The sequence below is a fragment of the Cyanistes caeruleus genome, chromosome 8 (assembly GCF_971803275.1).
Source record: "Cyanistes caeruleus chromosome 8, bCyaCae1.hap1.1, whole genome shotgun sequence".
In the NCBI taxonomy this organism is placed as follows: domain Eukaryota; kingdom Metazoa; phylum Chordata; class Aves; order Passeriformes; family Paridae; genus Cyanistes; species Cyanistes caeruleus.
The window spans coordinates 35,509,734-35,531,019 of record NC_141708.1 but is presented as its reverse complement, the minus strand read 5'-3'; the positions used below and the strand labels follow the sequence as shown (position 1 = coordinate 35,531,019).

Genomic DNA, 21,286 nt, shown 5'->3' with positions numbered 1-21,286 from the left:
ACATAGGCAAAAGAATGAGTCTTTCTTCCTTTCCTTCTTTCTCTTTTCTTTTTTCTTTTAAAGCATTCATTTGTTGAAAAATAGCATTGCAGGTCAGCTGAAATTATTTGTGTTGGACTCAACAAAAAAGATGACAGCAGAAAGCAGCAATTTGAAAAAAATCAAACCACTTTTTTGTGCATTTTTGAAATTAGATGCTTTGACTTCTGCTTTTTGGAGTGATATTTGGAGCCAAAATGAAACTAATGTTAACTTAAAAAAAATGCTCTTTGGAGCTTCCCCATTGAATCTTTTCCCCCCACCCCCAAATTTTCTCCTTGCTTTAAATGTTGTTTAGGAAGAAATAGGCATGTTTGTCTTGAGCTGGCTCAGGATGATCCCACCTCCCTGACCAAAAGGAAATAAAGCCATGGACCACATGGTTATTAACTGGTTGAAGCCCCCGTGAACAAAAGAAACAAAGCAGAGGGAGAGCTGCCAAGGATTTGACACTTTCATTCTGGCAAATATTTGTTTTTTTCATTTGGTCTGCTGTGGGAAAATGTTCCTTGCATGTGTAACCATGAGCATGGACTTAAATCCCTTTGGCTTCTCCCCTTGCAGATGGGTCAGGCTGTCTCCCCTGAGCCGGGGATGTACCTGCAGAGCTGTGGGTGAGGAGCAGCTGGGAGAATCCTCCTGTCTTGGGCCTCCATCCCTCTATTCTTGGGAGCCGTGTCCATCCTCAGGGATGCGGGATGTGCCCGCGAAGCGTGACTTGGATTTCCACTGCAGTGAAAATGGAGAATAAACCACCGGCGCAATCCAGGAGCAACAGGAAGGAAAGTGACATCTGAGCAGTCCCCAGGCTGTCCTCCTCTGCCTGAAATAACTCCTGTAGCAGAGCAGAGCCTGGAGGTATCTTGGATCCTGTTGGGCATCCAAGGGATGCTGAAAAACTGGTTGCTGCTGGAGGAAGAGCATCTGAGGGGCAGTGACACATGGCCTGAGCTGCAGGATGGGCTCCCAGCAACCTGGATTTTGAAGGAGCCCCCTCCCTGCTCACTGCACAGCAATAGCTCCCGCTAGCACGTCCCAGGAGCAGCAAAAAATGGCTCAGGCTTGTGTGGAAATGGAAGAATGAAGTGAGAGTTCATTTTTCCTCTCTTTCCCAACCAGGAGATTCATGAGGTGGCTGGGTGAGTCTAAGGGAACTTGCAGTCTTTTCATCATGTTGATGGGTGGATGGATGGTATAGCTTGGAGTACGTTTAAGGCTTTAATTAAATCAGGGCTGCATTCTCTGCAACAGTTCGCTGCTGCTTTAGGGAATCATTCCCATCCCCTTCAGACCTTGTGAGGTGGGATGACCCTGGCTGGATGCCATGTGCCCAACAAAGCTGCTCCTCCACTCCCCTCCTCAGCTGGATGGGGGAGAGAAAATGTAATGGAAGGCTCGAGATCAGGACAGGGAAGGATCACTCTGGAATTACTATCATGAAAAGGTCTCAGCTTGGGGAAATGAATTTCATTTATTGCCAATCAAATTGGAGTAGGGTAATGAGAAATACACTCCAAATCTTAAAAACATCTTGCCCCCACCCTTCCTTTCTAGTCAGGCTTAGTTTCACTCCTAGCACTCTTAGTTTCACACTGCCCAGCAGTGCAGGGGATGAGAAAAGGGGTTGGGGTCAGTGTATCACACCTTTATTGCGATCTATTGTGTCTACCATTTCTTCCTCCTCATCCTTCCCCTGCTGCAAGCGGGGTCCTTCCCTTAGGAGTCCATCCTCCATGAAATATTCCAAAGGGAGTCCTTCCCACAGCCTGCAGTTCTTCACCAGCACAGGGTGATCCCTTTGGATCACGGCCTCCTTTAGGCATCCCCTTCCTCCACAGGCTGCAGGTGGATCCCTGCTCCTCCATGGCCTTCCATGGGCTGCAGGGAACACTCTTCCTCTCCATGGGCTGCAACAGCTCTGTTGAATCCAGGAGAAGCTTCTGGCAGCTTCACAGGAGCCACTCCTGTAGCCCCCCACTAACAAAACCCAGCCCTACCAGCCCAATATACCTTGAGTCATTACTTGGTATTAATTTTTCAGCCTAAAACAAGCTCTGGAGACCTGTTATTTTAGAGATTAAAGTTCTAGCGTAAACAAACTCATATGCATGTTGTTTTCGCACGGGAGATGTTTTTAGTATCGTATTTAATGTTTCAAACAAAGCCATTGCTTGTGGTGTTTTTCAGCCTGGATGCCTTTGAAAGGGTAGATATGGACCCTGTTTGATGTTGAGCTATTTGGGGCTTTTTATTTGCATTTTGTGGTTCTTATCTTGTAAACAAAGACTCCTTTCTGTGTCTGTAGATCAGGATGTCACCCACAAAGCTCTGTGGAAATGGGAGATGGCTCCAGAGGTGCTAGACACAAGTTCAGGGGCAAATGGAAATAAGGGATGTAGAACATTTTCACTTTGAGGTTTGGCTCATCCTAGCAGAGACTGGAGGTAACTTGTGTTTTTCCCATGCACCTTTGATTTTTTTTAATTTTTTTTTTTTTTTAAAGCAATGCCAGACTGGCAGAGGGGGGAGGTGAATTTGCTGGAAAATTGCAAATGCCTCCCCAAAATTCAAGAGTTGCTCTGGGTGCATGGTCACAGTGCCAGGGGCCAGGGAAACAAATCCCACCTGCAGCTCTTTGTCAGAGGGCAGGGAGAAGAGGGAGAGAGCTGTGTGGAGATGTTCACTCGTTGGCTCAGGGGATGAGCATCCATCCCTTTGAGCTGCAGGTCAGGTTATTAGGGGAGGGCTCTCAGTTTCTTGCAGGCTCCCCACGATGTGAGCCATTGGAAAACTTGGGTCTGAGGGAGCTTAGGAGGCTTCCTGCTGGAGAGGAAAACCCAACAGGAGTAGTGGGAGGCTCTGAGGGTGCTGCGGCACCAGCCTTGTGCCACCACACAGGGTCGTGAGCAGCCCTGGGTGGCCTCTGGTCCTGAGCCCTTGAGAGTCACTGCCTCTCAAAGGCAAAACCCACTTCCAAAGCCATCCCAGCACGGTTCAGTGCTGTTTTGTGAGGCTGTCCCTTTGGCATCCAGAGCAGCATCTCAAATGGGAGGGTGCAGGAATGAATCAGGCAGTCGCTGCTGCTGCTGCTGCGTGTGAGCAAGTTGTTCTGATGTACTTATCTCTTGTTTCTGTAAAGGTTATAAAAGTAAATAATCTTGCTCTAACACAGTGTCCTTGCAGTCCCTGTGTAGCTCCGTGGATAACTCTTCCTAAGGCTGACTTGTGGTGATTAATACTCTACAGAGGGAAATGATTTTTTTTAAAAAGAAGGGAGCAGAGAAGTAAAGCTTGAAGACGCTTGTTCCCTTCATGTCCCCTGTGCTTGAGGCTGATTAGCTTTTGTTTCCTCCTCCAGCATGAGGGAACTGGTGGAACGTGTTCCCTCCTGCCCTGCAATGTTGATCCCTGGCACTGTGAGGATTAGCAAGTGGTCAAAAGCATCAGGAGGTGACCTTGCTCTGCCATAAGATCCCTCCCTCGTGGGCCTGGGCTGCCCAGGGAAAGCTGGCAGCACCCTGTGGACCGGGTAAGCAACATCAAGCTTCTTTCTGTATGCTAGGGAGTCTGGAGAGGGGATGTGAGCTGGGCAGGAGAGAGGCTGGAGTGTCTCTCCCCTCCCTTCCTGGCACTTGTGCTGTGCTGAGTTCATGCTGATGCCAGTCCTGTCTCTGTAATGGGTTTTTAGCACTCTTCAGAGACCTGTGCTGGGTGGGGCTGTAGCCAAGGACTGGGAGACCACTGGGAAGTAGGCTGGTACTGCCCAAGGTTTCCTTCAACAGTGTGGCAGGGGACCAAGTACACGTAACCCAGCAGCCAGGCTTGCACCTGCTTGAAACATTGAGATTAATGAAAACTGTCCCTTTTCCTTGAATATTCTCAGTATTGCGCCCCTCTCATCCATCCCATATGCTTGAATTATCTTGCCTGGGATTACAGTTCTGCATTCTCTCATTTTCCAGAAATGTTTTGTCTTTGTGGAGCACAAATGTTGCCCTGAGCCATCCAGCTCTGTGTGCTCCCCACAGACCTGGCTTCTCCAAAACTTTCCACTTAGAGGCCAAACCTCTTTTGACCTTCGAAGGCTTTGGCTTGGGAGGGAAATTCTTCTACTCCAGGAAAGGATGCTGCAAAATAAATCCCACCATGGGCAAGGGAGAGGCATCTAATCTTCCTGCTCCCTAGATTTAGCTGTGCCATTAGCCTGGACCCTGCACATAAAGCTAATTTTACAATTTGTAAACGTAGCTGAGTGGGTTTTATAGAGGAATGTCGGGAAGTGATGAAATACCTTCAATAGATTTATAAAGAAGTTTAATGCATAAAGCTCTCTTCCCCCCCCCTTCTGCCCCCCTCCTTCTGTCTGGGAGTTGCACACAACAGAAAACATGGCCATGGGAAGGGCTTTGTGGCCAGCACTCAAGCCTTTAATTTTGCTTTTACAAGACAGTTTTATAACATCAAGAAGAATGGAAAAGCTGCAAGGCATGCACACTCAAGACGCTGCGCTCCTGGAAAGTTCTGGATGGGCTCCAGGCAATGTTTGGTGGCTAAGAAGGATGAAGGTCTTGGAAAGAAGAGGAAACAATCAGCCAAGCCCTCATCCTGCAATATTCCTGTTTCTGTGAGCTGGGAATGCCATTGGAGCATGGGAAGGACAGAAAAATGCGTTCCTGCAACGTCACGTGTCTGAGGGTGAGTTCTGACTGCATCAATAGCAGCTTCTTCTGTTCCACCCCACTGAATTTTCCTGATGTAATGAAAATGAGCCATCCCATGATCTGCAAGACTCAAAAACCTGCTTTTTGCTGGTGCTTGGGCTCTGTGTGGAGTTCCTGTGTGGATTTCTCCTGGTAGGAATTCATCTGAATCAGTAAAATATTTCCCTTTCCTGCTTTCACTGGGGAGGAGATACTTGTGGTGCCTACTGAGTATCACTGTGAATCTCTTCTGGGTTGGTTTTTTTTTGGGATGGAGTGAAAATGGACTGTCAGGTTCAGAAGTGATTAGTGAAGGGAAGGAGAGATGGATGCTGTGACAGTGTATTCCCTTTTTTCCTCAGGAAACCAGGCCAGCAAGTGGGATGTGCCACAAAACCTCTGTAGCACGAGCGCCTGCCTCAAACAGCCCCAACCTCATGGGAGGGTTTTGTGTGGTCAGGAAAGGGGTTTTGGACCCGGAGATCTGGATTAACAAGATAACTGATGATCAGCTGATACTCAGCATTCACAGAGCAGCCTTATCATAACCAGCACCAGCCCCATGCTCCCCCTCTTTATCACCCAAGGGCTGAGCAAACCCAAGGCCAACATCCTCCCATAGGTCTGTCCTGAGAACTACTAGAAGATCTGGAGGAGAAGGCTCCTCCCAGGCCACTTTGCCCTGCTTTGGCTCAGCAGCTTTGCAGATTAATCTCTGCGTTAAGACCTTACACACATGAGAAGTGTTGGAGGGAGGAAGGATCTCCTGGATGTATTTTTCCACTCCATCTCTTTGGTTTTTATGTTCCTAGTTGTGTTTTCTTTTAACGATTCGCAGCTTGGACTCTTTCCTGATTTTTCTTCTCTTTTTTATTTGTTTCTTTTTTTCCCCTCTCTCTCTATTGAACACTGATGGAAAAGGAGAGTGCTTTCCTCCTGCCTACTTAAATCTTTGGCTGAGTCTCATGGAAAAACAGTCACACTTACTGCAGCTCCCAAAGCCTTCAAATCATCAGAGGAGAGGGGAGGAGGGAGCTGCAGAGGGAAGAAAATAATTTGTATAGGCGTAGAGTGAAGAATCACCTTCCTTTAAACTCGTGATCTGTCTCTGTTCCTACAGATTGCTGTCTCTGATCTTTTTTTACTCTGCCCAATATCTCCTTTCTATTATCTTTCCTCTGCCTTTTCTGTGATGTGTCTGTGCTGTGTCTCTTTTTGCTGGGATGTCTTGCTCCCAGGAGAGTTTGAATAAGAACGCTGGGACTTGAAGATCCAGGTTATTGACAAGAAATCATTGCTAAAACCTTTTAATGCCTCTTCTGTAATTGATACAGGGATGGGCAGGGGGGAGTTTCCTGTAGACACAGGGCTTTTCCCCCCCTCCAAATGTCTTTAAAAGCTCTGAGTGTGGTGTCCTACAGCCATTTCCTAATGGGTTAAAGCATCCTGGTGCCAGATGCTTTGGGGTCTGTAAATATTGCCCTGTTTGCAGATGGATACACTTGCAGGAAAGCAGATTGAGCCTGAAATACTGAGCAGCAGAAGACCCCAGAGTGCTTGCTCTCAGCTGAGCATCATCCTGTGTGTAATTTTGGGGGCCCCCTTTAAGCTACCAAGATGTTTGGTTGTCCTTGCACAGCTATTGTGGCACAGTTAAGCTGGGGAGAGAGAACAGGAGGTGCTGTGAGTGGGGCTGAAATCACCCAAACCTCTTATCCCAGCCACTGTGGGCAAAAATAGCCTGGCTGGGATGAGGGCACTTGTGTGGTGTCCATAAGAGGGGAGGGATGAGGGTCCAGTGGGGTGAGACTTGGCAAAACCCCCATTTCTTGTACCAAGTCTATCTTCTGACCATCTCCCTTATTTTTTTCTTCTTTTTGCTGGCATGTGTTGCTAGGAGATAGAAAGCACAGTCCTTTTTGAAGCATCTTCAGCTGCCTTCTACCTTCCTGGAGAGCTTCAGCTTTGTTCAGTGTCCCTGCTCCTTTCCTTCTCTCGGACTCATCCGTTTCATCTTTCTCCCCTCGCCCCCACAAACCAGTCAGGAAGGATTTGCCACATCCGTGCTTGTTTCAAACACTGCTGTGAGCTCGCTCCCCAAATCCTCTTCTTTTAACTAGCGCAGGATTCTGCATCAAGCACCTGTCTGTGAACTTAACTCCTGTTCCAGATGTTCCTCCCCAAGGATGGAGGAGCCAGGACTCAGGGAAAGAATCCCCTCTGGCATGTGGGCAACTCCTTCTGCATGCAGATATACACAGGCAGCTCACTCCGTCTCCTTGGTCAGGACTTTGCCCTTGGGATGTGCAACAGCTTCTCACCCCTCTGCAGGCATTTCTCTGCTCCGTGGGCTTTGCTTGGGCTTCAGCTTCCTATGAAAACTTGCTGGTTTAGGGGTTTCCCTTACACAGTTAAAAATAAAAAGGGAGGTGAAGGATGTTGCAGAGGCCCAGGTCAGGGATGAGAAGTGGGTCGGGGCATTGGCCCCAGTTTTGGGCTCTAAATTACTCTGTGCGCCTTTAAGAAAAAGAAACCCAAATCAAACAAAATGCATGAAAAAAGAGAAACCTGCTCTTAGTCTTCCAGCTTATTCCCAGGACTGCAGACGTGGAGCAGGTGGGCACTGAGGGCAGCAAAATGTTTAGTGATCGCTGAGCGAGGAAGTGACATTTTCCAGCTTGCCTAAGGATGCAAGAAAAATGCATCTGTGTCTGCAGCAGCCCCATGAGCTGGTGCTGACCTATTTACGTGCCCAATTATGCACACAGGCAGATGCCCTCTTCCCACCTCGGAGCAAGGGGCTGAGCCAAGACAAAAAATTGCCAGCGTGGAGTTTTTCCTGAGAACCAACTCCCCCCAGATCCTGGGATGTCAGCAGAGGGCTCAGCAGCAGCTCAGGGTGTTGGAGTGATGTGTTTAGATGAGATCTTGTTTATTTTCCTTTGGAGTGAGGGATGCAGCTGGTTTGGAGGGAGCAATGAAATATCTAGCCAGTCTTTCCCTCTCTGCATCCATTAATGCCCACTGAGCCAGGGGCTCCCTCACTACGGTGCCTCTGGTACCCCTCCAGTGCTCTCTCTTCCTCCCTCCCACTCTGATTTTCCATTTCCCATATTTCATTTCTGTTTTGGCCGGTGGCAGTGACTGCTTCACACATTCATCATGCTGTGGGTGTCACAGTGTCGTGGTTGGTGCCTTTGTTCAAGCTCCAAAAACCTTAAACCACCAAGCCCCTGACCATTGTTAACCTGCCTTTAAAACTGAGATTGCAGGAGAATTTTCCATGGGAAGTGGTGAAGTTTTTAGTGATTTCTTACTCACCCCCTTTGCAGCCTCACTGTAAGATTTGATTTCAGCATTATGGGCATTGAGTTGGGAGTGCTAACAATATGGAAATGAAAACTAAGGATCGATCTCAAGAGCTGAACCGAGATTTGTGAGTTAGAAAGAAACTTTTCTGGGAGCTTTTTCATTTGGGTCAGGCTGTGCAAACATTAACTCAGGATGGCTGGAAGTTTCATCATCAAGCAGTCCTTTTCCTCTATCACACCTGGGCAGCATCAGCTGTTTGAGCTTTAATTCCACCTGTGCTCCCTATGTGGAAAGAGGACAGCTCACTTGGAGGAGGGACAACAATAAGAAATAATTTGTTCTGGAAGGAAGGGCTTGTCCTACCTGGCTCCCCAGCTGTGGTGCAACACAACCCTTGTCAAAAATGTGACGCCTCCTCCTGCCTGCTTAATTGCTCACACTGAGCTGGAACAAGGCAAACCCTACACCCAGGGATGCTGCCACCCTTGCATCCCACTTTCCTGCTCTGGATAACAAGAGAAATCAATCATGCTGCCCTGGGGCTGGCCATCCATCTTCTTCTTCATCAATGGCCAGGGAAAGCCTGGCCAACCCTGTCCCCTGTGAGCTCCTTGCAGAAGGGCACAGGTTATAGGAATTGCCGTGCTGCAATTAAAAGTTAATATTTCGACAGTGCTGGGTGCTTTGCTGTTGCTCTCTTGGTATTAATGATCTTAAAAATCCTCCCTCAGCTGGGAGGCGTTGGCTCTAAATCTGCCTGTTTCTACCTGGGAGAGCCTTTTACAAGACCTTATTGAGTCCTCTGCAGTGGGCACTTCTCTCTTTGAGCAGAAACTGTTGGCACAGAAAATCCCCAACAGCCCAGAGGTGTAAAATCACAAATGAAGTGAGTTGTGTTGGAGGATTCCGGCCACTTGCTTAATTTTTATCACCCAATTTCTGCGAATCCCCTGTGGAGGTGCTTGAAAAGGACATATTTCCCCTTCTCTTTTCTCACTAGTTTTGTCATTCTGACAAATGGTTGATGTGTTGGGTGAGTTTCTAACGCTGCTGGAAATGGTTGTGGCTTTCGTGTTTTCCAGCCAGCACCGTGATTTCCACAAAGAAATGAGAGTGAGAGGCTGTAGGTAACTGTTCCTCTGGCTCTATTGCAGCCCACCACTACGAATAACACCTGCCTATTTTACATCTGAACAGCAGCTTTCCTTATTTATTGAAAAGCTGGGGATTCTTGGAGGATGTTTCCATTTTTCTCCGCTATTTCTGGTGGTTGCGCTACAGCAAATTGGTCTCCAGCTGCAACTTTGCTCCTCAGTTTTGGCTGCAGGAAGCCTGTCTTGCTTGCTGGGTGATCAAAAATCATCCCAGGAAACGGTGTCCAGGCCTGCAAGGAGCACTCTGGGGATACAGTGTGGAAACTTGCTCAGCAGGGATGTGGTGGCACGCGGGGGCAATCCCGTGTTCCTCTGCTCTGCCACGTGGAGCCCTGGCACCTCTCCTGGGTTAATGGCCATGGAAAGAGTGCTGTAGTCCTTCACCTCTGCTTTTGGTGGTACCAGGGACAGCTTTTGCTGGTTGATGTCCAGAGGAGGCTGAGAAGCATGAGAAGTTTGGGATTCTGTGTGGAGTTGTTGAGCCAGAGAGCTGGTCTGGGTCACCGGTGCGAAGGTGCTTACATGAGGCAGGAAACACAGCCTTTACCAGCTGCAAAGACACCACTCCAAGTTTCTGACAGGATTCTGAGCCCCTGTGCCTCTGCTTCTCTGAAGATGTCACATCCAGACACAAAGCCCCTCATGGAAAGAGGATGGTGATGCCCTCACAGCTGGGTTTATGCTGTACTCTGGGTGAACCACAGAAGGTTGGAAAGGACCTCCAAGATCATCAAGTCCTCAGGCTGTATTTATTAATCTTTCCACTCGTATTGAAGGAAATGCCATCTTCTAGCTAGAAAATGAGAAATATCAGGAGCATGAAAGATCCGATATTATTGGCACTGTTTGACATACATCTAAACAAAAAAGAGTTGTAGAATATCCTTGGAAGGGACCCTCAAGGATCAGCAAAGTCCAGCTTCTAACCCCACACAGGATCACCCCATCTTGCCACTTTTTTGTGGTTTTTAGTTGTTAGGAAGTCCATGAGCACTTCCCCCAGTGAAACAGCAATATTTACATCCCGTGGAGTTCTCTTTTCCTGAGAAAAGCAGGAGTGAAAACTCCTATTGTCATCCCCTGCCCTGGCCACTGCTTTCTCCTTTTGCAATATGAGCTGCTGTCGAGCACCAAATAGGATAATATTTAATCCGAGGGACATCGTATGCTTTCCCAAAGTGCTGTAGCATAATTGGAAAAAGAAGAACGAGTCCGGGATCACAGCGAGACAACTCAGCCGAAATGTAAACTGAACACATTGCAAAGCACTCCAGGACCTGCTCGTGCTCCACAGCACTATTTACGATCCTTAACTGATCCAGAATAGCTGACAGGATAAAAGAGGAGCCTGTCTCTGTTCCTTTGCAATTAGGCACTGGGCTCCCAAGCATCTGTTTTCCAGGGGTGACTGTGTGCCTCGTGTTTTCCTCCGAGGGATGCTGGAGCCAGCCTGGAGAGCAGGGCTGGGAAAGGGCTGCTAACATGATAAAAGAAATGAAGCTGGTGCGTTCAGAGGGGAGACGAGGAAAGCCTGGTTTAATTAAATTAGCAGAATGGAAGCTGAGGAAGATAGCTGCCTATAAATACACTGGCGGAAGATGGGGAGGGCAGAGCAGCACTGAAGGAGAACTATTTATGCCCGAGGATAGTGTTGGCACAAGAACAGATGTACGTAAACTGGCCCAGAATAAATTCGGCCTGGAAATCGGAAGATCGTTTCTGACAATTAGAGAGCAATCGGACTATGGACCAGCCTTCCTGTGGGAATAGAGGGGGATAAAACCCTTCCTGCTTTTAGCAGGAGGGCTGGATCCAATGACCCAGGGATGCTGTGCAGCCCAACTATTCTCTTTCTCCTTTCCTTATTTTCCTGTGATTTCTGCCTCAGCCTCCGATTTATGCCAATTCTCATCACGTCCCACCCTCCTTTCTGTCTCCTGATATGGATCTCAGTTGCTGGCTTTGCTCCCTCCTGATGCAGGTGGCTTTCTTCTAACAGTAATAAATTCCCCACATGGTCAGGAGCCTGCAGCATTCTTGGTGCTTTTTATTTTTATTTATTTATTTTTTTCATTTTTTTAAATCTCTGTGCCCAATCCCTCTTTGTCCGTTCGTCCTTCTTGCATGGAGGGGTCCAGACGGGGGACACTTGGTGTCTTCCAACCAAGGAGTCTCTGCCAAGCCCCACACAGGTAAGAGACTCCTTGGAGGGGACTGATATTTCCTTTTTGGCGTAAATAGGCACAAAATGGCAATCAGAGCATATTTCCAGCCTTTGCATCACATGGCCCTGAAAATAATCTGTCCCAGTGCTGGAGAAGGGCTTTGGGAAAATCCAGAGTGTCAGGAGCCATGGATGCTGACAGCAGTAATTTGCAGTCTAACTCTCTGGGAGTTGTCCCATTTGCACAGTTCTTTCTGGGAGATATCCCATTTGGACAACTCTTTCTAGGATTGGGAAATGAGCGACGCTTCAGAATAACTTCATTGGCTTTTTTGAGTGCCCTTTCTCAGGTTTCCCTCAAACTGTTGTGAAGGGATGGGGCAGGGAGGTGGCTGAGCTCTCCTTGTCTGCAGGGATGCTTCCAGGAGGGCATCAGTGATGCTCTTGGCTCGTGAGATTGGATGTTTATGTTTGGTTTAGGTGCAGCAATAGCTCAACATTTAGGTTGACTTTTTGCTAAAAATACGGGCAGCGGAGGGAGGTGAGCGGGTGTGAGGAAGAAAAGGGATTCCCCTGCTTGCAGGCTGTACCCATTCCTCTAAGCTGGAGCTTTTCTTCATTTATTACCATAATGAAGCCCCGTGAAACTTCCCAAAAGGCTGGAGGCCTTGCAAAGAGAAGCGTAAGACCAAATTCTTCCTGCAACCGAATCATTATGTTGAATCCCAAGAGTGCCGGAGAAAAAAGAGAAAAATTAGAAGTCTTTGTTGGGTATTATGTCAGCTTTCTGGATTATCAAAGGAAATCTTTTCAGCAAGGCAGTTGAAATACTGGGTTTTCAGGGGAATTAAACGCCAGCCTGTGTGTTTTGGGTGCCTAATTCCTCTAAGGCCTTTAAAAACTCCTGTCTTCATTCACATTCTCTGAGTGTCACAGCTTAACCAGCCCGAGCCGCGTGCGTGCTCCATCCGATATCCAGACAATTCCTCTTGATGAGGGAGCAGGGTTGGTGCTGCTGCTGTTCTGCACGCACACAGCTCTGCCAAAGGACTGGCAAGTGCATCTGTTTGAACTTTTCTCTGCCTGCAGTTAATTGGAATTATATATTTAGTTATCAGGATCAATCGGGAAGTTGGGGAGCAAGGGATGTGGGAAGTAAACACCCTTTGCTGTGATGCTTCACCTCATTTCCTCACTTACTGCTTCACAGCTCAAACACTTGTGTTTCTAATCCCCTTAATGCCCATTTTTTGCTAAACCCTGTCCTTATTGCGGGTTTGAGATTCATTCTTATCAGTCCTTTTTTTCGTAAAGCAAAATAGAACAGATATCAGATCAGAATGCATTAAAATAACCATCCTAAACAATGCAACCAACCAAACTAATTTAGTAGCAAAAAAAAGCAACAGTTTGCATGCATCAAGGTTTTTTACTCCTTAATGCTGTGTAATTGGGCAGCAGGTAAATTTGAATAAATCCTTTATGGAAGGATAAAAAATGGGAAATTTCTCAGCAGAAATGGATGGGTCACTGAAGAAGGACGGTGAGGGACCCCAGCTGACAGGAGCCAGTCCTGCAGAAGGCTCCATTTGGATCCCCGCTGCCCTGGCAGCATCAGGGAGGCATTAGGGCTGTGTGGGACAAATCCCAGCAGTGGGGTGAGGGATGTTGTGGGCACAGCCCTGGGTGGGACTGTTCAAACTTCTCTTTGATGCTGCAAGACATTGAAGGGGGTGAATTGGGAAGAATTGAATTTGCAAAATTCTGCCTGCTCTTTCCAGCTCCTTGCCACCTCCATGGGACCACAGGATATGGCCCCAAGGCAGCTTTTTCATTGTCACATATTTATTCTGATCCCAACCAGGTCAAACCTTATAAGCCAAGTACAAGGCAGTTGGCTGTGCCTTGTTTTCCCCTCAGATTGAGCCCTTTGCATCATGCCTCTGTAGAATGACTTCAAAGCATTGAATATCCCATTTTCTTCCTCAATTCCTGCCTTTGTTGGTTTGGGTTCTAAGGCAGTGAAAGGAATATTGAAATTCTCATGCCTTCTCTTTATTTATTTAGCATTACCTTGGCTCTGCTCTGTTGGGGTGCTTCAGCATTAAGATTTTACCAGCCCAGCTCCGCTGTGCCAGACATGGGAGAGTTTTCTGTGGGTGCAGGTGGAGAGTAAATCCATAATTCTGTGGCAACTCAAACCCAGAGGCAATGCTGTGCTCAACTCCAGCTGCTCTTCTCCTCTTCCCACTGCCCTTGTCCTGCTGCATTGCTTCTGGGATGCTGTCCTAGACACTTTTTTGGGGGGAATACGTTAGATGAGATGGAAAACCCGGCTGAGTTCCTTGCTGGAGCTGCATTCCTTCGTGCCTCTCTGGTGTATCTATCTGGTAGCATAAAGGAAAATGTCAATAGTTTTCAGCCTAATCCCTACTGAAACATTGGGCTCCTTGTCCTGACGGCCAGCAGCAGTCTAGGGAGTTGCCAAGACAGCTTAGGTGTTGGCCAGGGCTGTGGGAAGTGGTGATCCTGGCTGATCAATTTGCCTTGCAGGTGCTGCAAAGCAGCTGCCACTTCACCCCAGGACGTGACCAGGACGTGGGGCTTTTTCCTGTGGTTTTTAGCCCATTGCAAGGGCAATGCCCTCTGTCCCTCCTCAGTAATGATGATGGACTTTTGGCTGTGTTCTTGGAGGAAGGGGTCTCTCTGTGCCAGCACTGCCAGCCCAGCAGCCTCTCTACGTGAGGATAGAGCTAGGCAGACCCAGGTGAGAGGGAAAAGAGAGGATGAGGATGGAGAAATGGCAGCTGGAGCTTGCCCTCCGTTTGCTGACATCTTTATCAGCAGCTCCTTCAAACCTGGGCTGGCATCCACTGCGGCTGGCACGGTCCTGGCAGAGGGGCCAGGCCTGTCCCTCCTGCAGTCATCCCTGTGACCCGCCACCGTGGCGTGCTTCCAGGAGAGTCATCAGCTACTAAAAATAACTGGGGAATAGCTGATGGTGTGGCTTCTCTCTGTGTGTTAGTGGAATTAGCCAGGAGGCTGATCCAGCCAGGACTGCGGTCGGCCGCTCCCCTGTCCTGCTGCTCTCCCGAGCAGGACGTGGAGGTCACGGCGCCTTGGCTTTGCTCCACGGCCTCACTGCTGCACTTGCTGGGCTGTCACAGCCGGTTTTTCTCCTCTGCTGTGAGTCCAGGCATTGACAGGGAAGTCAGCTCATCCAGCAGTGCTTGTGTTCCTTGCCTCTTTGGTGTCAAATCTTTGGCACAGCTTGGCTCAAGTCTCCGGATGAGTAGAGGTTATGGGTGTAACTTCACATCAGAGGGAACAAACTCTTCCAGCTCTGTCTCACCCTCGAGTGGGAGTGTGGAGCTGGTGTTCAGTATCTTCAATCCAAAGCACAGCCCTCTGATGCTGGATGCCAACAGCCTTAACTTTCTCCTACAGGAAAAAACCAGAATTCTGGAGTGGGAAATGCAAGAGATTGCTGTGTGTGCTGCAGTGGTCCTCTGTCCATCTCGTCATCAGAGAACTGGGCTTGCAAAGTGCTTTGCTGCATTTTTCCCTTCCCAGGTCTTTGTTGCTTGTTATAATTCAGGACTTTGCTCTTTTCAGTGGCCTTTCCTGCAAGATGGTGCGAAGCCAAGTGACACAGGTCTCCGAGGAGGACTTGGCCCCTGCTGATTCAGCTGGGCTTGTCTGGTGGGGAGGAGTGGAGGCCACAGCTGCCTCTGGGTCAGACCTACCTAAAACAAAGCCTTTGGTGCTCAGGACACTCCATGGCAGGAACAACAGGAGGTCTGGGCACCTTTTTTGTGTTAAACAGCTGTTTTATTCTGGTCCCTGGCTGTGCTCCGTGACCTTGTGTGCGGGTTGCAAATAGAGAGATGCCCTTCTTAGCACAGCACGTCCAGATCTTTAATCAGGGACCTCAGTGTCCATAACCTTGCTTGTAATAGCTCTCTGCAGTCACTGCTAAACATATTCAGCCCTGGGAGCAAATGATGGAGGAAGCATCTCCATCCCTGCTTGTGGAAAAGGGCTTTTCCCTACATCCCACCAGCTGCATGCTCAGGGTTGCTCTGTTAGCTAGGCCCTCCTCATCCTCACGGATGTGTGAATTCCTCTGGCTGGGAATGCCGAGTGCCCTGGCAGAGCAAACCAGGTTCAAGGGCTGGTCAAACGCTGCAAATTTGCCTGCGCCGAAGCTCTGCTGTTCTGCTCTGGACTTCTCCCTGCTTTTAATTCCGCCGTTGTATTTGTGCCTCTTACCCTCTAATTATAGGTGCCATGTTTCTCAGCTTTCCTTTCTGGGAAACGTGTCTGCGTGTGTGACTGGAGCTGCGCCTCCTCCGTGCCCGCCTCCGGGAGGAAGCGGGATGCCATCCCTTCGCCTTTTCCTTCTTCTTGCAGCTGCCGCCGTCGCAAAAAGTGTGGAGTTCATGGAGGGGGCAGCAAGCGGGATTCAAGGAGAGATTGGTGTCTACTGCCCTCTCTAACTGCAGTTGCCTCTTTTCTTATTTATAAGTGGAAGCAAACAGGTGCTAAAAGCTTTTCCTCCCCCATCCTTCTTGCGTGGCACAGTCAGACTCTCTCCTGAGACGTCTCCTCGTAATGTGCTCTCTCCCCCCAAACCTACTTCTGCATTTCTTGGCATCTCTGCAAGGACTTGATTTATCTGTTTATCTTCCCATCTCCCCTTCTTCATTACAGCTGGGGTTTGGGGCTTGGCAGGAATGAGTGGAGTCATCTTTGAGCTCTCTGCAGGTGAGGTGAGGGTTGGAGATTCCCATACTCACTTTGGATTTTGGGTTTTTTTCCCATGGGGTGCTATCTGGTATCTGTGCCCAGAGTCCTGCTTTGGATTTGTTAAAGCCTAATTCTTCCCAAAGTTAGCAGCTGTGAATCTCAGTGGTCTTAGTTCATTCCTTCATCCCAGTTGTGTGTGTGGATCCTACGAGTATCGATCCACTGCTTTGGAATCAGGTTTGTGTGTGATTCCTTAACTTTTCTGCTCCAGAATCACCCAGGAAGCTTCATAAATTCCTTCATCCTCTAATTCTGGCTGTTGCTGGTGCATTTTTAAGCAGGCAGCTTGTAGATGTGCTCCCTGGAAAAGTCTACTTTGTGGTAAAGCAAAACCTCATCACTGCTGCTGTCACTGGAGAAAAATGCATTCATTATTATTATTCTTATTATTATTTTTAGGAAAGATGCGATCTCACCTCATGCATAAAATTAGTTTAATGGAACAGCAGGAATGGGAGGGAATATTGGCATTCCTGTGCTTGTCTGGGGAGTGAGTGAACAATTTCTTTGCTCCCTCTCAGGCCCTGGATGAATGATATGTCATTGAAGCCACAGTTTTAGCTGAGGTGTGTCCATGAAGGCAGCAGGGAACCAAAAAACAGGTTTTAAAAATTACTCAAACAAAGAAAAATGAATTAGTGAGCTTCTAAGCATTGTCCTCAAGCAGCCAGCGAGGCTGAGAGCTGAGACTGACTTAGGGAAGGACAAATGCACTTGTGTCTTGCAAATCCTCAGATAAGGGGGTTACATCCCATCTTGAGTGGAGGGGGCAAGGGGCACCATGTCAGTAGGGTTGGGACATCAGGTCTTGCAGGGTCTTCCCATGCTTCTCCTGAGGTTATTCCTGCTGCTTTTAGCTGCCCCAATGGATACAGGCAGCAGGCACTGTGTTGGTAGCTCAGTCAAAGTGCACTTGTGCTTGCCTGCCCCTCAAAAACTTCTTCTTTCACTTCACTCCCTGGGAATTGGAAAGGAGAGATGAGGATAAAAGTGATAATGTCATCTCAGGGCATCAGAACACCGCTGATGGCAGCGCGTGCAGGAGCTCTCGTCCCCTCCAGCAGTCCCACACGCCCTTGTCCTTCAGCTTATTTCCCCTCAGAACCCCAGGTTATCTCAGGGAGAGCTTTTTTTCCACTGAAAATGGACTTCAATGAATATCTCCCTCTCTTGTGGAAGCAAGAAATTTGCAAAAATTTCAAGCCAGAAGCTCTCCCTTCCTCTGGAGAATCTTCCCTCTTTGTTTGGAGGAATATCCTGGTGAAAAAGCTGCTGAACACAGGGCTTGTCACAGCTTCTGGCCCTGGGATTTAGGTGGGACCAAGCCCTTCACTCAAAGATGAGAAAAGGAGCTGTCCCCTCCTTTCCTGGAGGGAGAACTCCCTTCCTGCTGATCCCTGGTGTCTTTTCAAGCTTTGCTAAAACGGGTCCACTAGAATTAGGGGTTCTTTGAGTGAGAAGGATCAAAGGATAAGTTAGGAAGGGAAAAATGTGTGGGAAAGAGGCAGTTGCAGGCAAACTCATCTAATTTCCATCAATAGGTGTGAGTCAAGCCTGGGGTTCTGCCTGTCTCCCAATTCTTTCCTTCCCTTGCAGTTTGCACTGGGTGTTTGCACTTTTTCCTCCTCCACCACTCTTCCCTCTTGGGCTGCAGGAGATAGACACTTTTTAAGATGCAAGGTGAGGGTTTTTTTTCAGCTCATCAAATGCTCTCTGGTGGCACCAGGGCTCTGAGAAAGCCTAAAAGACTTGGAGGCTGTGTGCAGTCTCATTCCCTTCGGGTGCCAACCCCCGGCATCCCTCCTCCAACAACTTTACTTCGTTGTGATGGCTTTCCAACATCTCCTCGCCCTCGGGCTCCTGCAGCTCCCTCAGCACTGCTCACTGCTTCTGACTCCACTCCCTGTCCTCCTTCCAAGCTGTCTTTGGGCCACCTCCACATCTACTTTACATTGCAGGGGACAAAATCTCCCTGACGCCTGGAAGGAAGTGAAAGCACGGCTATGAAGGAGCTTCCTGTGCTCTGTGTGTGAGAATATCTGCCCTGCTTACACGAAAAAAGATATAAAATCGCTTTTTAACCTGCTTGTCTTCCTTCTCCCCTTGGTCTTTGCTGAGATGATGGAAGCATTGATCCAGCTTGCTCTGACCCTGGCCAGCACAGCCATGTGCCGCGCTGTCAGCGTTCAGATTGTCTCCAGAGCTCCGCTAAGCCAGGATCACAGGCCAGATTAAACTGGTAGAAAACCTTACAGCTTTTTGGGGGGACATTTCTGGAGAGTACAGGGACTTATTAGTGACAGGGAATCTTGAGGAGAGCAGGCTTTGCTGGGAGATTTTATCTATTTTTATAGCTGGCACAGGTGGATTTTTCTGTGATAAAAGCTGTAAACACGGCAAAAGTCAGAATGCTCCTTCCTGGCTTGCAATAATCAGCTTCCAGCTCTGAACCAGCAGAATAACAGGACCCTGTTACCCCAAAGTAACAGGACTTGCTGCAAGTATGGCAGAGGTCAGGCTCTGCTTGTAGGTGATAAGAGAGTTTAGCCTTGAACCAATTCCTTTGGAGGGAGCTGGGCAAAAAGAAGATGCTGCCCCTCAGGGGAGGAATTTGGAGTTAGCCAGCCCCTTAATGTGCATCAGAGAATCCACCTCCTCCAGTCTCTCATTTTTTGGAGACTGTTTTCCTTCTTTTTCTTGTCCATGTTTCCTTGTCCATGGTTTCCGTGGTCCTACAAAGAAAGTGGACATTGCTTTTTAATACCTTTCAATATTATCTGCATCTGTGGTTTTACTTGGCAGAAGCATTGTTGTTTTTTTTGTTATCCATCCTTTAAACTGTTTTTGAGCAGGAAAACACTTCCCCCAAAGGTTACTTAGAGAGTTCTTGTCCAAATAGTGACAACGATGGCACTTGGGGGTTGTGCATCGATCCCAGAAGGCAAACAAACAGCCCCAGCTTAAATCCTACACCAACTATAAACCTTACGCTTTTTAATTGGGAAATTGATTTTAAATCCAAGCCTCTTGAAAAATCTAATTATTTTCCTTTAAAAAAAAAACAAAATGAAAATAAGGAGAGTCTTTCTCTCCGTCATGCTCCACCAGGCGAAGGAAAGTGAGGAGGAAATAATTCTTGGCTGCATCTCTGCAGGGCGCCCTGGTGATAACCTGGATAATACAATCTGATTTTGGCCTTGAGTCTGTTCCCTTGGATTATCGCATTTCTTCAAGGACCAAAAGCTGTGCTGGTGATTCAGACCCAAAGGAGAATGTCTTTTTTAGTGGTAAGCTTTCAGGTTTTGGTTTTTTTTTTTTATTTTGTTTTCTTTCCCCCAGCCATCAAAGGCCAGAGTGGAGGCTTTTTTCATGTGGCTGCTTTACAGAGAACAAGTTGTTGGCAGCCTGACCAGAGCCCAGCTCTTCTTCCTTCCTTCCCAAGGAAGACCCCGCTTGTTGGGTTAAAAGGGAGAGAAAAGTGAAAGGAAAAGAGGTGAAAGAAAAGGCCACCTTTGGAGACAGTGTGCCTGCATCACCTGCCCTGAAAGGAAAGGTGGATTTGGAGAGGAGGATGTGTGTGGGTGTAAAATCTAAGCTATGCCACACTGAGTGGATCCATCAGGATCCATGCTGGATGTGAAGTCTGGATGTGTGGCCATTTCCCACACTCCTGTTTAAGTAGGGGTATGTTTGTGAGGGTGTGGGATCTGCTTTGTCCAACAGAAGGGCTGAAATCCCAACTCTCATGTGCCCAAGTCCTTTCTGTTTTAATCTTTGTGATGGGGTTTTGTGGCTCTCACTGCGAGACTGCATTCAGGAGCCTTCACTTGGGAGGTGAAGCATTCTTGGCTTTTTTTTCCCCCATGCTTTGGCATGGCTGCAGCTGGTTTTCCTCCAGGGAAGGGAAGGAGGTGTGCTGCCTTGTCTCTGCATCCACTTAAGGATGCAGGAGTCCACATCCCACATCTCTCCTGTTGCAGCGGGGTTTCTTCCCCTCTCTGGTCCAGGTGAGGGCTTTCTCCTGGAAGCCTGGGTGCTGAGGGATGCTGGAGCAGAGGGATGCCAGCTGGCCTGCTTCCAGCAGCCTCCCTCCCTCCCTCCCTTCACAAGCACCCGCAGCCACCTCAGAGCCGGGTTTGTTTATAGAAACACTGTCAAGCAAAAAAGTCTTTCCAATAGCTCCGAGGAGAGGGACGTTTTCAGCTACTCAGTCACCCTCAAACTGTGAAGATGCGACATATCAGCTGCATAAAATTAATTTATTTAGTTAGGGGAGGCGTTAATTAAGAGATCTCATTTATTGTGTTTCTGCAGACAGCTCTCGAGGGCCTTTTGAATTGTCAGCTCTGGTGACAGCAGAAGCTAATGGTGTCACGAATCGGTAGTGGCAGGATTCATGCCGAGGGAGGAAGTAGGAGATGGTGGAAGGGGTTGAGAAAGGAGTGATGGAGACGTGGCAGAGGCTTGGGAACACAGGGCTGAGGGCAGACGAGGTGCTCTGCCCTTCCTTAGACTCCCCCCCACAGTGAATTCTGCCTCCAGGTGGCTGCAGGAAAAACCCAGGGTTTGGCAGAGCAGCTTAGCAAACCCACGGATGCCAGGACATGTGCAGCCATAAATGTATTTGTGTGGATCGACTTAAAATAACTGACTGTCCATGTGAGCTGAACTGGAAAAGAATCTTTGATTTATTTTAAATAATCAGCTTTTTCTGCACTCGGAGAGGTTAATTCTCCTTGGTTAATCAGGATGTGTCAATCTGACAACCAAGTGCAGGCCTAACACCCAACTTGTGGGTTTAAATTTAAAGTGTCTTAGAAAATAACAAATACGTTTTATCTGAAGGAATTACATACTCCAGTACAGCTGTTTATAGGCCTCTCCTTCAGGAAAAGCCACGCCAACACTTTTCCCCCCACTTTTTTTATCTTCTTATCATCTTTATCAAGTTGATTTTGGAGGGAAATTGAAATTCTCTTGATGCAGAAAATAGGCCAAACAGGAAAAAAAAAAAAATCATACGGAATAGTGGAGCGCTGAACTCGGTGAGGAAGTGCTGCTGCCATCTCCCAGGCAGAGAGGTTTTGTGTTTTGAGCTCCCCAGTTTG

The 21,286-nt window shown here is 48.1% G+C and overlaps 1 long non-coding RNA gene across 1 annotated transcript in view; it reads left to right on the top strand.

The window, feature by feature from the left end:
- The window catches only part of LOC111931437 (uncharacterized), a 45,190-nt gene extending 31,886 nt beyond the window's left edge, over nucleotides 1-13,304 (top strand). Inside the window, exons 10-14 of the long non-coding RNA XR_015289897.1 lie at nucleotides 604-1,178; nucleotides 2,345-2,483; nucleotides 3,398-3,568; nucleotides 4,486-4,734; nucleotides 5,102-13,304. This is a non-coding gene — a long non-coding RNA (uncharacterized LOC111931437). The remainder of the gene's footprint in view (nucleotides 1-603; nucleotides 1,179-2,344; nucleotides 2,484-3,397; nucleotides 3,569-4,485; nucleotides 4,735-5,101) is intronic.
- Nucleotides 13,305-21,286: the final 7,982 nt, after the last annotated feature.